This window comes from Eschrichtius robustus, chromosome 8, assembly GCF_028021215.1.
Source record: "Eschrichtius robustus isolate mEscRob2 chromosome 8, mEscRob2.pri, whole genome shotgun sequence".
Lineage (NCBI taxonomy): Eukaryota > Metazoa > Chordata > Mammalia > Artiodactyla > Eschrichtiidae > Eschrichtius > Eschrichtius robustus.
The window spans coordinates 21629315-21641623 of NC_090831.1; the positions used below are offsets into that span (position 1 = coordinate 21629315).

The 12309-nt window shown below is 39.9% G+C and overlaps 1 long non-coding RNA gene across 3 annotated transcripts in view; it reads right to left on the minus strand.

Moving 5' to 3' along the window:
• LOC137768814 (uncharacterized) overlaps positions 1-12309 on the minus strand; it is an 81113-nt gene that overhangs the window by 50171 nt on the left and 18633 nt on the right. For all 3 annotated transcript variants that reach the window (XR_011074811.1, XR_011074810.1, XR_011074809.1), the window contains exon 3: positions 1944-2061. This is a non-coding gene — a long non-coding RNA (uncharacterized lncRNA). The remainder of the gene's footprint in view (positions 1-1943; positions 2062-12309) is intronic.

The following is a 12309-nucleotide window of genomic DNA, read 5'->3' on the forward strand; positions in this document are numbered from 1 at the left end:
TTGTCAAGTCCTGGCGAAGATCTAGGGAAGGAGTTGCACGGAGTGTAAATGGCATCAATCAGAGTGAGAGACTCAATCTGAAATCTAGCAAGATTGCAACACTCTCTGCCTTTACCCTCAGAACTCTCCTCCTCATTTTACAGTTACTTTAATTATAAAAGAGAAAATACATAACTGGCCCCTCTACCCCTCAAATGATTTGTGCTATTGAAGGTAGCAATTCTTTAGATCAGAATCTCAGAAAACTTGATGGAAATCAAGATGTTATATTTGCAGAAATGAGCTGGCTTCATGAACTCAATGTTAATTTGGTTATTGTTACTCTCCATGAGGGCAGGGGCTTAGTGTGTTTTATCATTTATCCCCAGCACGTAGAACACTGCCTGGCACATACTAGTTAGTGTTCAATACATATTCACTGAAGGAAGGAGGGAATTCAAGTGCTTGATTCCAAACATAATCTTCACATATTTCATGCCATTACTAATGAAAGAAGTTTTTCTAAAATAAAAATAAGTCTTAACATAAAAATAAGAGCATGGGTTGGTTACCTAGAGCTGGAGCTGCAATTACACAGAAGGGACCATGTTTTCCATACGTGCAGCAGGAACCTCAGCACCAGCCTACCATGCACCCGCCGCTGAGGCTCAGCTGACTTGTGGGGCAGGTTGTGCCAAAGCCCATGGCTGGGCAGAAGCAGCACTGCCTTCTTTTCGTTTTTTTTACTTTTTAGTCTTTACTGAATTTATTACAATATTGCTTCTGTTTTCTGTTTTGGTTTTTTGGCCCTGAGGCATGTGGGATCTTAGCTCCCCGACCAGGGATCGAACCTGCAGCCCCTGCACTGGAAGGCGATGTCTTAACCACGGGATGGCCGGGGAAGTCCCAGCCCTGCCTTCTGATGGGGACCACAGGAAAACTTCCCAGAACTGTTCGGGCACTTTGCAAACACACCCTGGGACTGCCCAGAAACAAATGCGAAGTTTGTCTGTAAATCAGTGGGGGCAAGAGTCAGTGGAATTTGAATTATTACTGTTGATGTTACTCTCCTCTTGTACCTTCAGACTGGTGATACCTGAGGAAATTTAAATGTGCTACAATGTTAAAATTACCTTTTTAAGGTGATAATTTTCTTTGAGATTTCCTTGGCCTGGAAGAGCATTTCCATATTCAGCACAAGTTCATCAAGCTAGCACACATCTCAACAGCTACTGTGAGATTTTTTTAAAATATATTTTTGTCTCTTCAAGAGAATGAGAGACAAATTATTTTTTATTGTGTCTGTATAGAGAGCAACATAAACAATAATTTCAAATCTATCAGTTTTCCTGTTAGAGATCACAATGGCGGCCTACCTAGATGGGAATCAAGGGACCAGCAAATTAGAAAGATTTAAAAACCAGAAAAACACCTTGTATTTTATACTCAACATAGGTATAAAGAGAAATTTTATGCCATAAGCTATAAAAGGTTAAATGTCCAAAGCAATGTCCTGCTACAGCTAGTGCTACCCTCTCACTAAATAAACACATGCTCTGTAGGTCCCCACAAGACTTTCAAACAGCCCAGTGATGACTGTCATTAAAACATACCTAAGAGAAATCACATTCTTCCAAGTGAGACATCAGAGGCTCCCTGCCACTTGCTAGAATGTGATGAATTCAAGCACTGGATATTGGTGTACGGTGGTTGGCTGAGACCAAATATTCATTTGCTTTTTCTCAGAATGTTGCTTCTCTATGTCAAGGTTTCCACTAGCCACTGGTACATTCAGATAAATAAGAAACATGCAGTGAGCGACACTTTCATAAGGGTAAATGTACCCAATTGAATTGAATTTTCTTTTTCTCTGTCTTTATGACTTTCCTATTTATTTTGGTGTTAAGATGTCCTTTTTGTTAGTAGTGGTGATGAATGATAGTTTTATATTTTCTTGCACTTACCTTGGCAAAAATGAAAGTAAAAAACTCCATGTTAGTCTCCAAAATTATCTTGAAAATTTAACTGTACATGAAAGTCCAATGTCTAGAAAAACCAAAAAGTCTCTTCCAAAATAAGATTCTGCAATGTAAAAAATAAAATAATCAACAACTCTATGAATTCATTTTCCCTATTCAGGTGTTGGACATGAAACTGAACAGGTTGAAAATATTGGTTGGTAGGGCAGGAATTCCCCCATTCTCAGCCCCCTAAAGCATCTCAAATTCCCTCAAGGAATGTAATAAAATTAACTAATACAAGATAGCTTCTGAAGTCAACTGCCTAAGTTTAATTCTTAGCTCTAACATTTACCAACTGTATTATCTTGGTCAAATTACTTAACCCACTCTGTGCCTTGATTTCCTTATTCACAGAACGGAGATAATAATAGTATCTACATCATAGGGCTGTTGTGAAGATTAAATCAGGTAATCCATGTAAAGATTTCATCATCACTTTTTCATCATCCTAAACTGAAATTCTGTACCTATTAAACAATAACTACCCATTACCCCTTCCCCCCAGCCCCCGGTGAACACTATTCTACTTTTCATCTCTATGAATTTGACTAATCCAGGCACCTTATGTAAGTGAAGTCATACAGTATTTGCATTTTGTGCCTGGCTTATTTCACTTAGCACAAAGTTTCCAAGGTTTACTCATGTTGTAGCATGTATCAGAACTTCACTCCTTTTTAAGGTTAATAATACTCACTTCTATGGAAATACCACATTTTGTTCGTCCATTCATTTATCAATAAACATTTAGGTTGTTTCCACCTTTTGGCTATTGTCACATTACATATTCTTAATAAATTACTTGAATTATTTATTAAGTTATAATTTACTACTTCTGGGAGGATCTTATATGCAAGCCACAAACTCAAGCAAGAATTTACTCTGAGTTTCACATCTCATCACCCCCAAGTAATTGGATTGTGCTGATAAAATTACTGTGATAGCTCTTAGTAATTCATCTTTGTGCAATATCATTGCAAGTCACTTAAGCTCTCTCAATTTCATCATTTGTAGAAAAAGAACAATAGACACCAAAAGCAAAAGCAACAAAAGCAAAAATAAATTCAAGTGGGACTACATCAAACTAAAAAACTTCTGCACAGCAAAGGAAACCATCGACAAAATGAAAAGGCAACCTACTGAATGGGAGAATATATTTGCAAATCATATATCAGATAAGGGGTTAATATCCAAAATATATAATGAACTCATATATCAGAAAACAAATAATCCAATTAAAAACTGGGTAGATGATATGAACAAGCATTTTTCCAAAGACATACGGATGGTCAGCAGGTACATGAAAAGATGCTCTACATCATTAATTATCAGGCAAATGCAAATCAAAACCACAATGAGGTATCACCTCACACATGTCAGAATGGGTATTATCAAAAGGACTCAAAGAAGATGTAGAGAAAAGGGAACCCTTCTGCATTGTTCAGGGGAATGTAAATTGGTGCAACTGCTATGGAAAACAGTATTTAGATTCCTAAAAAAATTAAGAATAAAACTATCATATGATACAGAAATTCTACTTCTGGGTATTTATCCAGAGAAAATGGACTAATTCAAAAAGATAAAGGCACCCCATTCATTGCAGCCTTATTTACAATAACCAAGATATGGAAACAACCTGAGTGTCCACTGATGGATGAATGGATAAAGAAATTGTGGTATATATATATATATATATATATATATATATATACACACACACACACACACACACACACACACAATGGAATATTATTCAGCCCTAAGAAAAGAATGGAATTGTACCATTTGCAACAACATGGATGGACTTCTAGTGCATTATGCTAAGTGAAATAGTGAGATGTCAGACAGAAAAAGACAAATACTGTATGATCTTTTTAAAATGTGGAATCTAAAATATGTATATAAAGCTAAGCTTATAGATACAGAGAATAGATTGGTGGTTGCCAGAGGTAGGGGAGTGGGAGGTGAAAGAAATGGGTGAACTGCTTTTTAAATTTTTTTTTGGCCACGCCATGCGTCTTGCAAGATCTCAGTTCCCCGACCAGGGATTGATCCCAGGACACCGCAGTGAAAGCCCCAACCACTGGACCGCCAGAGAAGAACAATACAGGTATCTGCTTTATAGGGCTGTTATAATACATGCAAAGCACCTAGAATAGTAAGTACTGTATAAATTTATGCACTGTATGACTGTATAAATGTAGTTTTTGTTATTATCAATTTGTCAGTTCAGTTATTTCAGGTACAATGAAAAATGCTGGCTGCCCACCCAGTGTCCATTTTGCTCCTCCTCCTTCCTAACAGCTCCTTTGTTCAAATACCTACCCCTTGTCCTTGTATCTCAAGAGATTTAGAGATGCTAGCCAAATTTCCAGCTCCACGGAACTTATGTTAGCCAATAAAAATCCTATGGTTTAGGCCAGTTGGTGTGTTTACTTATTCATATCACTTGCAGCTGAAAGCATCCTAATTGACACAGATCAATCTTAACTTCCAAAGAGAATTCTAATACTAGACTGATTTCTGGTATTGAAGTTGGAAAGACAGGTCCATGGAAAGGGGAAAAAAGAAAAAAAAAAAGGATGAAAAAATGCGAAGGATGTGATTCTTAGATTATGTATTCAACAAATATCAAATGTATATCATCACCCAAAGATTACAAAAAAAATTTTTTTTTTAAGAATGGCAAGAGCTAAAGGATGAATGAAGCAGAGTTCTAAAAATGTTAAAATCGTACCAGAATGAGGAATATCACACATTTCTACTTCACTGTGAAAAGTAATAAGCAGCTAAATGAAGGAGAGAACATGCAGTTCTCCATCTCTATAGACAGAAGTGAGATTTATCTGGATGTAATTATTAGCATAAGGGGTACAGAGATAGTATGAAGTTCAAGTGGAAAGTAACTTGACCATTACATAACTTCTTAGGGAGTAAGTATTGGGTTGGCCAAAAAGTTCATTTGGGTTTTTCCATAAGATATTACAAAAAACTGAACAAACTTTTTTGGCCAACCCAATAATATACCACAATCATTGCTATTTAACTTGCCCCTGGCTAACTCATTATTATGAAAAAATGTCTTAGTTTTCTCATTCTACTCTGTTGTACAATAAACAATTTCTCTGGTCTTTGTTCTGAGTTCCCATCACCTGGCCTCTAAAGCTTTTCGAATTTTCTGAATGATAAGAGTATCTTTGTTATTCATGAGTCCCTTGGATCACATCTGATTTTATGCTAATGACATGGCTCAGGATGGGGCCTGGTTACCAGGAAGACCAACCCTGTGTTTAGCAGGCTGGGGCTTTGAGTCAGCCAGACCTCCAGAAAGGGGAGGAATGCTGGAGATGGAGTTCAATCATATGGCCAATGTTAGTTCCTAAGTAATGAAACCCCAGTAAAAACTCTGTAAGCTAAGGCTCAGTGGAGTTTCCTGGTTGATGAACACACTGACATGCTGAGAGGGTGACATGCCCTGATTCTACGGGTAGAGGGAGTGAAAGCTCCGTGTCCAGGACCTTCCCAGACTTCGATTTTAACACATTATAATTTTCTTATAGCAAGTTAAACACTTGGTGTTTTTTTTTTTTGTTGTTGTTGTTGTTTTTCAGGCTGCACCGTGCAGCATGTGGGATCTTAGTTCCCTGACAAAGGATAGAACCCCCTGCATTGGGAATACAGTGTCTTGACCACTGGACCACGAGAGAAGACCCAAAATATTTGGCTTTATATTTCGTTATTTGTATATCTTTCTCTCCTGTCTAGACTGTAATGTCCTAAAGGGCACTGATTGAGTCTTCTAGGATCCCCACAGTGTCTAAGATCAGGGCCCAGTGTAACAGGGGGCAGGGCACAACCTTTAAAGGAATGACATAGCCGTCGAGGATAGGACATAAACTGGTTAGAACCAATTAGGCCCAAAATGGTAGAAGATTTGACTTCCAGTAGAACTTGAGCCTCACTGTAATACATTAGCATGCTAAATGACACACCCACCAGCAACAGGACAGTTCTGAGGCTGACCATAAAAGGCCAAAAAGTGGGTGGTGGCCCAATTCCTGGAAATCCCTGTCCCTTCCCCAAAATAGTTGGAATACTCCTCCCACTTGTTAGCCTATGAAACTACCCAGCCCGTAAAAACGAACCACCCCATATTTTGGGGCCAGTCTCCTTTCTGAGACAGACCACATTCTGTCCATGGAATATGTATCTCTCTAAATTAACTTGCTTCCACTTCACTGTGGCTTGCTCTTGAATTCTTCCCTGTGTGAAGCCAAGGACCCTCACTTGGCGGCCCATCCCAGGGACTCACCTGAGACCTGGGACATGACCATCCTCTTGCACTGCATTTTTCCTGCAACACCAGGGTTTAGAACCCTGAAGGACTAGGGAAGAACCAAACAACAGTCTCAACATGCAGATGCTAATGTTCTTCTTCAGAGCATGGCTGAGATTCTTGCTTTTTGGAGCATTCTTGGTGTTTGCTAGTTTCTAAGCATGGTTCTTCAGCCTACTGAAAATACTGGTATCTTTCCAATAAATTCCCCTTCGCTTAAGTTGGCTGAAATTGGTTTATAATGCTTACAGCTGAACTCTGATAGGAGAAAGCAAAGGCAGCCTGCTGCTTCTGCAGGTTTCAGCAACCTCTCCTGGTATCTAGCCATCTGAATCCTTTCCAGTTCACATCACAGAAATGCTCTGAATTATTCAAGCCTTGTGGTCCTTGAGACCCCAAGCACTAAATTCCACATTTACACCAATTGTTCATGGAACAATCTTTGAAGGAAAAATACATGGAATCCTCTTATGGATTTAACATTTAACTTTTAATATGCTATTGAGTTGCAACAAACATGTGGAAATACCGGGTAAGACAGCCATAGGTGAAACAAAGCCAAGTGAGATCCAACAATTATGGCTGGTGTCAAGTTGGATGAGTCTTCTCTATGTTGAAATGAGACAAATACTTAATAGGACTGTATTAAGGCATATATGAGAAAAAGGAGAAAAGCAATTACTTTTGCTTTATTTGGCACTGGCCAGGCTTCAGTTGGATCAAACTATATTCAATTTTACATGCCATACTATATACAGAAAAAAAAACTTGGAGAGTGTTCAGAGAACAGCAACTGATTAAAGGTTTGTTAAATTAGACCTATGAAAAATTGTCAGAAGAACTGGGCATGTTCAGTCAAATGCAAGACATTTGGGCAGGATGAACAATTAAGTACAAGTATGTGAAGAGATGGTTCCCAAGTTTGAGGTTTAGGTTAAACAGAAAGTTAAAAATCATGGGATTAAGAACATAAAAGTCCATGGAAGTATGGATTAAATATTGTGAAAACCTTAAACTAAAAAGCTTTTAAGAAATTGATGAATGGAGGTATCTGTAAGTTAGAATTCTGCATATACTATTATTAAAATAAATTTAATTTTATACTTAAATAGAAATAACCTAGAAAATAGAAAAATATTTTGATGGATTGCATTTAAAAAGTAAAAAATATCAGATCAAGTATGAAGAATGTTTTTAAGAAAAAATGGTCTATCTGGGGACCTTCTTTGGGACCGAGGTTTGCGAGAACAGAGAGGAGCTCTGAGATTAAGTCTCTCAGTTCCTGAATGAGGGTAATTCCTTTGTGTTGGTGCGGGGGGGGGGGGCAGTGTCATGAGCAGCTTGTCTGGTTTCTTGAGGTTCAACCCTCATTAAAGACTCCCCAGAAATCCCCACCATGAGATACATGATACTCTCCAGAATGGTCCCTGTTAATTATCCTTTCTCTTTGTCCAACAGAAACAGTTCCTTCTCTGAAGTAACTTCTGCTATTTTTAAAAATATTTATTTATTTATTATTTATTTTATTTATTTATTTTTGGCTGTGTTGGGTCTTCGTTGAAACATGCGGGCTTCTCTCTAGTTGTGGTGCGTGGGCTCCAGAGCTCGAGGGCTCAGTAGTTGCAGCGTGTGGACTTAGTTGCCCTGCAGCATGTGGGATCTTAGTTCCCTGACCAGGGATTGAACCTGCATCCCCATTGGAAGGTGGATTCTTAACCACTGGACCACCAGGGAAGTCCCCACTTCTGCTATTTGGAGGTCTTGTTGGGCAAAGCATGTAGACAAATATTTCTTCTCCAGTTTACACTCTTTATTTCTTAAATGCAGAGGGAGAGAGATGAAACCAGGAAGTTTGTACCACTTTTACTTTAAAGTTGTTTTATTAGCCTCATAATTTGTTTTTAACTTAGATGTAGATGTTCTAACAGAAATCTCACTTAAGTGTCCTAGTTCTCTCTTTAGGTTTGGCACCTGAATCCTGCATCTAGTTGTCTGTTTGTTACTATTCTGACACCAATGAAAATGTGTGGGTTTTCTCCCCACACTGACCAATTCTCAGTCACCAGCTGGGTGTCCTATAATTCAACTCAGTTCTGACACTATTTACCTGGAGATAGCATCAGATCCCACAGGTTAAGGTTCAGTCCCACCAGGCTGCCCCCTACTTCAGACACTAATCACAGGTCCAGGTGGTTACCTGTGCTTCTAACCGACTGGCTATAAAGAGCAGGTTCCCACAACGCCCTCCCGCAGTTTGATTAATTTGCTAGAGTGGCTCACAGAACTCACAGAATCATTTTATTCCTAGGTCACTGGTTTACCATGAAGGGATTTAACTTCTCCAAGGAGCCCTAATTCTTTCCTTCCCTTATGCCAGTTCCACAGCACCTGCCTACAACACACCTCACAAAAGTTAATTATCAATTCAGTTAATGCCAAGTTCTCACGATTTTCTTAGACCATAAATGGGCCTAGATCCAAGTTGTGAAAGTAGGTAGCACCTCAGGTCTGCAGTATCTTTGAGGATACCAGACCAGCAGCTCTGGTGATAGGAGAATAATATGCTCTACAGTTTCACAGGGCAAAGTCCTGATAGGACAGTCTGACGAAACTGTTAACAAGATCAAAAAGGTCCCAGACAGCACTGGGGTCTGTTGGGCCTGTGGAAGACCAATAATGATTAGTGATAATGCAAACATGGTATTTGTAATATATTTAACAACTGGTGAAACCGAAATGAAGAGTGTTAATACGGATGTTCATTGTACTAATCTCTCAGTTTTTTATTTAATTAATTATTTTATATAATCTTATTTTTTTTGGCTGCACCGCAAAGCTCATGGGATCTTAGTTCCCAGACCAGGGATCGAACCCAGGCCCTTGGCAGTGAGAGCACGGAGTCCTAACCACTGGACCGCCAGGGAATTCCTTCCCAGTTTCAAAAAAAAAAAGTTGGGGTACTGAGTCTTAATTTCTTATTTGGGCCCCTTTTTCCTAATCTGGCTTCATTATACTGTTTTGATGTCTTCTTGACAGTAATTTTCTTGTTGCCATTATGTTATTACTATATATGCTTGTTGGATAAATTAGATAAATCTTCAAGAACTAGACAAATGTTTTAATGATTGAAAACCAAAATAAATACATCTTACTACAATTCAGGCAAGCAAAGTCTTTTTTTAAGTTATCACATAGTTAAAGTCTTATTTTTTAGATTTTAAATATGAACATGCAATGCATTCACATGGCTTAATATTCAATAGATACAAGAGGACATACAATAGAAGTTTCCCTCTCATGCCTGTCCAGGCCACTCAGTTCCTGTTTCCAGAGACAACTAATGCTATCATCTTCTGTGGATCCATCTTCCCAGGGACAAAGAAACGTGTTTTAAATTTAATAAAAAGACATAGAAAAAGCCAAAAGGTAATACAGGGGACTGTTTTCGGTGTTATGCTGTAAGCATTCTAACTTTCAGCAAATCTATAGAAATATACCTGTTATATTTTTCACTAGCAAAATATGGTCAGGACATTCCTGTTCACAAAAGATGCTGTACAACACTGGACATCTGGTTTTTATGTGACTACTCCTAAACAACCGCCTACAATCAGTTCACTGGCTCCACTGCTGGTGTGCAGCCTGCACCTAACATGTTCCACGGGCACAGAGCACACAGCAGTCAGATAGGCACTTACGGTTCAGGCCAATATCACATAATAGCAGCCTTTAAAAATGTACAGAAAAAAAATCATCTCATTTATATGGCATGGCAAACAACTGAGTCTCGACCATGTGCATGTTCAAAGATTCAAAGCTTTGAGAGAAAAATACACGCCAAATAATAACCCTGTCTGGTGGCACCCCTCTAGCCTAATTCCATAGCAAACTGGGGTGGAATTTATCCAGATAAAAATATACATCAGACTATAAATTAAAAAAAGAAAAAAAAAAGACTGATGTAATAGTTTTACTTTTAATAGCAGTATTTACAATAAATTAGAAATTATGTCCTTAGTAAATATTTAAACTCATGTTAAAAATTTTGAACGTCAACTTAAAACTGCGTAAGGAGGTGCAAAGTTTTTCAAATTCTTGGAGAGACACAAAACAAATTTTTGAGGATCACTGTTCTAACCTATAAATATTGGACTCCCAACCATTTCTGCCTCTGTGGGGGACTCTGAGTGAGCGCTCCATTCTGGGCTTTAAAGGGGAAGAATGATTGATGGAGAGGGTGAGACTGGGGAAGGCGGGCATAATCAGACCAGCAACGAGTATCTGGTAAGGTCTCTGCTCAGTGTGGCCTCGTGATTATCCTCTCCTGGTGGCTGGGCCTGGTGCTGCCCTTTCCTTTGTTACAAAACTCACCACAAGGTCAACAAAGGATGAGGGAGTCATGAGGCTCAGGGGCCTTCAACTCACAACTGAATTATCCCAAGTGACCAGCGCTGCTCAGTTCTGCGTTATGACTGAGAAAGTCAGAGCTTTCTCCTTGTTCTTTCTCCCCCTTTCCCTTCTCCGTTGCCTTTAAATCTATTACAGTGTACTTGGCACTGCTGTGCTCTGCTGACTTCACTCACACTTAAAATGAGTGCTGACTACCAAGTACAGAAATGGTGAAATTGGTCTGCCAGAGCTGAGGAACCTGGTGGAAAGGATATTTTCCACCCTTGGTGAGGTGCGTGTACATTTTCTCCTCAGGTGGATATGGGGGGATCAAAGATGCTGAGCTTCTCTGTCATCTCACTCTCTTACTTTGAGAAACAATATCAGACAACGCCAGCGCAACACGATTCATTTCTGTGCACAGTGTCTAATTTAATTTTTTCGAGGGGCTTCTCACATCTTGCTGACTTTATTTTAATAACCACCATTTGCGTTCCATGTTCCACGTTAGCGTCTGAGCCAGTCTCTAGGCAGTTGGCCATTTCTCTGCAGCCAGGACTCTAGATACAGCAGATTGTCTGAGGTTTCTCAAGTTTGCTCTGCAGGTGATGTTTGCTTGGGTCTTATCTCAGAGTGGTGTCGTTCTACAGGGGCCGCTGGGCCTGGCCTGGCTGCTTTTGGCTCAGTCTATGGGATTGGCTGAAGTTTTTTGGCCCCTCTCACTCTCTTCTGCCTTCTTGAAGTAGTTAAAACTTTAGAAGAGTATTTTTTTCTTGAACACACGTGAAGTGGTCTTTTTACCTTCTTATATATCTTCACTACCTGTTAAGGCAACAAGGTGAGCCCAGAGGTCACTGGTTGGGAGAAGAGAAGGGGGCTGGGTGGAAAGGGGGTAGCTAAGGAGGAGGTTTGTGCCAGGCAGGGGCAGGATTATCTGGGGTGGGTTGGGGGATACAGGGCATCAAAGGGAAAGAAGAAGAGGAGCTTGGGTAGGGTCATCTGACCTTGCCTCCTGATCCAGGCTGAGAGGGGTTCTTCCTCTTCTTCCCCCGCTTGATGCTTGTAGTTTGTGGCTTCCATGATTTCTTGGACACTTTTGCCATGTTGAAGCCACTCAGTTGTCTACCTGTCTGCCAGGCCTGCCCTCTGTATATATACCTCTCCCCAGGACAATGATGAGTCATACCTGTTCTGCTTTGTTTGGTCATCAGGGCACTCCCGACAGCCAATGGTGGCTATGGGGGGCTGATACATCACAAAGAACCACTCCTGAGGGCTGGGGGTGCTGGGGAGGCCCAGATGCCCTGGCTAGAAAAAGTATCCACTAAAGAGCCTTCCCACACTGACCTGCTCCCCTCCTCATCTCCCCATGTTCAGTTCTGGTTGTACACAAGGCAGAGAGGGTGTTTCCCCTAAGTCATTCCCCATGGTTCATTCTACTGTCTCCCACTCTTCACTGTCACCTAGTATTTCGGATATCTTACCTAAAATCAACAAGATACAGGTATGGCAGCCTGATCTGAAAAACCTAGGAATTAGGGAATTAGAGGAAAGTGTTTGAGGCATGGTGTCCTTCATTGTCCGTTT